This window comes from Podarcis bocagei (genome assembly GCF_964188305.1).
Source record: "Podarcis bocagei genome assembly, chromosome: 1".
Classification (NCBI taxonomy): Eukaryota; Metazoa; Chordata; class Lepidosauria; order Squamata; family Lacertidae; genus Podarcis; species Podarcis bocagei.
The window spans coordinates 32,401,803-32,407,073 of record NC_138125.1 but is presented as its reverse complement, the minus strand read 5'-3'; the positions used below and the strand labels follow the sequence as shown (position 1 = coordinate 32,407,073).

Sequence of the window (5,271 nt, the reverse complement as noted above, 5' to 3'; positions counted from 1 at the left end):
GCCTCAGACGCTGCCGCGGATTCCACGGGGCTCCGGCAGTGCGCACGCGCGCGCCCCTCTCGCGGCCTCAGAACCAGGCGAGCAGCAGGGTCCCGTCCCCCCCTCGGGCTGCCCCTTGCCTTCCTTCACCGGCTTCCCGGAGGCCCCGCGGGCCCCCTACGCTCCATGTTGGCGGCTTCTCCCGACCCGGAACCACTTCAAGCCCAGGCGCGGCCTCGCGGCAGGGAGGTTCGCGACAGGCCGTTGGCGAACCAGGCGCGAGGCCGAGGGGAGAGCCACGCGGGGAGCTGGCGGGAGCAGCGCCTCAGAGGCGGCGTCTGTGCTGCGGGGTTGTCGTGTGCGCGCCCCGCTTGCATTTCAGAAGACACCGTCCGTGTCCCTACCCCAGCCCCGGGAGGCAGCTCGCAATTGTCCTTGCTCTAAATAAAAGGATGGGGCGGCTGTTGCTTCGCGGGGATTTGAGCCGGTTCCTCCCATGCCGCTTAGGGCTGTCCCCTTTTTGCAACAAGCGAAAGTCTCTTTCCCCCTCGAGGTGCTTGCTTGCTTCCCGGGAAAGCGCGGCCACCGACTGCCCTCCGGCGTTTTAAGCGGTTTGTTGTTGTTTTTTTAAACTAGCGTCGCTTCACCTAGTTTTGGCATTTCCCGTGACTAGAAATAAAAAGTATATTTGGCCGGTGACTTCGTTCGAAAGAATCCCGGTGTGAAGTAAACCCATTTACTACAAAAGGGTGAACAGCACGAATCATCCACAATAAGCTTCGTGCTGTCGCGGTTTCCACAGCTGTTGGCAGAATATGTTCCACGAGTTTTTAGCCCTGAAGATGCTTCCGGACTCTGCATATTAGGACAGTTGCTTGCTCACGTAGGTTTTTTAGTAGTCTGCATGCACCCTTCAAATATACAGACACAAAAAGCCCTGCATGATCAACACAATATCTCTGTGGAACCCTCCCTTCAGATGTCAAGGAGAAAAATAACTACCTAACTTTTAGGAGACCTCTGAAGGCAGCCCTGTATCGGGAAGTTTTTAACGTTTGATTTTTTTATGTTTCGATATATGCTGTAAGCCACCCAGAGTGGCTGGAGAAATTCAGCCAGATGGGCAGGGTATAAATAATAAAATTGTTATTATCTACACGTTGGTTACTCTTGGAAACTCCTATGTAGGTATTTGTATATGAAACAGATAATTATTAGTAAAGTATCACCAAGGCATGCATTCTTTTTCTCTTACATGGAAGGTGAGCAACGGACTGAATATTCACTTAAACATGAAATAATTGAGTGCTCCATTATTATCCCTCACCACTGCACACAATTCTTTATTAACATATAACTACTGGTCACTATTGAAGACAGGTTATTAAAAACATGTTTTATTATACTATTCATATAAAAATAAGCACACACAAAGTACCTTTCATCACTATAAAAACAGAATGCAATGTTAACCTATTTCCACTCAAGTTATATACCAGGAATGGGGAACCTGTAGGCCTTAAAATGTTGGCTGCCCTTCAGCCACAAGCCGGAGTAGATTTAGGGGAGCACAGCCAGTTTGGTTGCACTGGGCACAGAGCCTTGGGACACTGCAACTATGATATAGAATGGCAGGCAAGAGGCTTGTGTATGTGTATTTTGGCATCACACAGGGCACCGCTGAAATTTGAGACCAAGGTCCGCCATTGCGTGTCAATTCTAAGAGCAACGCAAGAAAAAAGCTGAGATACTGACTGTAGGAGTGAATCAGACACAAAGTTCTCAAAATCTTTTATTACTGCCCAACACATTCTGAAAACAATAAATTTCCTGGGGGGGCGGGAACCTCTTATGAACGAACCCATACCCTACATTCATAATCTGAGGCCCTTCATGTGCCACCTCAGCGAGGTCTGGAGGGTGGCAACACTGAGAATTGGCCTCTTTGGTGGCCCCCACTTGTTAAATACCCTCTCTAGGGAGTCTCCCCTGGTGTCTTCATTACATATCTTTAGGCACCAGGCAAAAAAAAATTCCTGTTCTCCCAGGCCTTCAGCTAATTAAACAATCCATGACTTTTTAAACTGTTGTGGCAGGGGATTGAGGGTTTTTTGTCATTATGGTATGTATTTTTATGTTTTTAATATTGTAAACTGCCCTGTGATCTTTGGATGAAGGGCAGTATAGAAATTATTATTTTTTTTGTTATTTTTCTGATTTATTCCAGCTGTAATCCAACAGCATCTGGAGTACCACAGGCTCCCCACTCCTGTTCTAAGTGGTCAGGATTCATATCCATTATCAGAACTAAAAGTGAACTTTAATTACATGAACATGAGTCACTCAAAATTCAGTTTTTCATCAACACAACCTGCAATAATAAAACATCCTGCCTTTTAGACATTTGCTCACAGGACAGCTTGCTTAAAAAGATCTGATCTGATACAGCAGGGTTAACAATATAAAGCAGTATCCTTAAAGGAAAGTTTGCCCCCACACAGGGTTAAATGGAACAAAAACTGAATTGAAGCATTTTCAATGTAGCAATTTACTCCCATATCAACCAGCAGTAAAGTACTTCACCTTAATTAGCTAGCCCCACTACTTCAGTGGAGAGTAAAAATATTGCAAGTACTGTACTCTGTTTTGTTCGCAACCTGACAGGAAGAGCAGGAACTGCTCATTGCAAAACAGCAGACCATAAAATTTAATAGCTGAGGAACTCCTACCTTTTTGTTTTCCAGAGTTAGAATAAAAGCAATATACAGAAATCACATTCTCTGGAACTTTGTTGAGGGGGGATGACTGACTCAGCACCATTTGTGTCCAAAGACTGCAGTGCATTTGGATACACTCACTCCAAATGAGTGTGTCATTCAGTTTCTGTATTCAGTCCTGGGAAGAAAGATGGTTGGTAAAACATCTTATCCCTATAAGGCTGGTTGGATGTTTTCAGTCCTGGGTCATTGGTGCCTCTGAGCACGCACAAAGTGCCTTTCCTAAACCACTACGAGATCCAGCATACCTTATCTGTGGAACTTGAGTCATACTCCTGTTTCAGAATATTAACTGTTAGAAAACAGCTTTGCAGCACTTACTTGAAGCAAGGGCAAGTGGACAGTGTGCGCTAACTTGAAGATGCTGGGAATTTCCCCTTCTTAAAGATCTCGCATTGTACTTTCAAACTAGACTTCTTCACATCTGACTGAACAAGCCCTCGGAGGTATTTGACTCGGCACTATTCAAATACGGTAGTCTAGAGAAGGTAGCTCTAAAGCGGACTAGTTGTAACCTGCAATGCAAGTTCTTTGTGCAATGAGACTAAACTTGATACACACAGAAGGATGGGTTTCACTGACGTGCCAGTTATCAGGTTGCAAACTCCTTTGAAAACAACCTGCATTCAGATTTGTAATCTTTCACTTCAGTCAACTGTGATTGGGAGTCAGTTGAGTGCTGCGAGGGGAAAACACTTTATTACCATCCTCATCTGCCATTCCCAGTCAACATCCCCATGCAGAGCACCTTGGAATGTGGTTAAGTAACACTACTTCCAGCAGGGTTGAGTTCCTTCAAATGTAACTGTTTTTTACTCCAAAGCAAGTGCTCTAAAATAGCGTTAGAAGTGCCATGCAAGCTCTGTTTTAAGGCTGCTGTTGTTTACAGCTGAAACTAGGAAGCTTGGAAACCTGGTAAACATACACCATATGCACATGGTACGGGGTGTGTGTGTGCACAATTGTGCTGAATTTCACACAATCAATACAGAATCAACTCCTGTTCCACAGCAACAAGGATACAAATCAGTCCCCACTCCCTCATACGGCTTGCTGTTAGCACAAGCACCCCAGACATCAAGCTGCTAGCATTCCTTCAGCTAATTTTATTAACTGACATATCAGATGTGCTAATTGTGTGCAATGGCTCCATCCACCAAGCCTAAGAGCAATCAGGTTTGCCGTCACTGACTTAACACACACACATGCTGCTCTTCCTTCAGGAAACTCAAAAAAAGTAGTTTAATAGAGAGAACATGCAGAAAGTGTTTGTTTTAGGCAGGGACTAGGCTGAGATCTGGGACGCGGGTGGCGCTGTGGGTTAAACCACAGAGCCTAGGACTTGCTGATCAGAAGGTCGGCGGTTCGACTCCCCGCAACGGGGTGAGCTCCTGTTGCTCCGTTCCTGCTCCTGCCAACCTAGCAGTTTGAAAGCATGTCCAAGTGCAAGTAGATAAATAGGTACCACTCTGGCGGGAAGGTAAACAGCGTTTCTGTGTGGTGCTCTGGTTTGCCAGAAGCGGCTTAGTCATGCTAGCCACATGACCCGGAAGCTGTACGCCGGCTCCCTCGGCCAATAAAGCGAGATGAGCACCGCAACCCCAGAGTCGGCCACAACTGGACCTAATGGTTAGGGGTCCCTTTACCTTTACGTTTAGGCTGAGATCTAGTAAACATGAAGACTTTTCTGCGTTCTGATACGATTATCCAGAGAAGTCTCTTTTAGTTTTAATTAACCCTTTCAGAGATAACTGATTTATTGGCAAAGGGGCTACCATGCTTTGCTCTACAACTTGAAAACCATTTAATGTTAAGAACTAGGGATGGTTGAGTTTGCTATTTGGGTCAGTATGATATTCTGGGTAAAGCTTTGGGTTTCGTTGTAGGGTTCTAGGTTCAAGTTCCTACTTAATCGTAAGCCTCTCTTGGTGGGGATGATAAATGAGGTAAGTTATTATACCTGTACACTGAAGCACAGTACAGAAATGATTCTGGTGTCTTGTAAAGATAAGACTTTCACCCAGGCCTTTTTAATCCTGACCTATAATGCTTGATCCTGTTTTTACTAGATTTCTCTTTTATTGTTTTATGCTTGCATTTTTGTACACCGCTTCGAATTAACAATTTAGAAATGCTTTTTTCAAACAAACAAACAAACAAACAATTTACTTAAGTAACAGATGCTAGAAGGAAATAACTGATTAAGTAAATTAATGCATAAACTTTTGAAAGATTTACAGAGACACCGGACTGGAGAGCATGTCCCCCCCGCAAAAACTTTTATTGAGAAAAATTGACAAATCCCCAACCCGCTTGTTACAGGTTTCCACTGCCCGTTCTACTCAGCTTCAGTTACACCACAAGTTAGAAGTGAAGCCATGTCAAGCTACACCACTAAGGTTAAAGTTTAATGGTTCTCAAGACGTCACATAACCTATCAAAAAATGTCATTTCTCATTGGCAAAGTAGTGGCAAATTAAAATGAAAGGCCAACAGGGTACCAAAAAGATGCTTT

General features: G+C 44.5%; 1 long non-coding RNA gene across 1 annotated transcript; it reads left to right on the top strand.

The window, feature by feature from the left end:
* Positions 1–1,101: 1,101 nt before the first annotated feature.
* Positions 1,102–4,920, top strand: LOC308575905. The gene is made up of 2 exons (XR_014002967.1): positions 1,102–4,045; positions 4,415–4,920. It is a non-coding gene; the product is annotated as an uncharacterized lncRNA (long non-coding RNA).
* Positions 4,921–5,271: the final 351 nt, after the last annotated feature.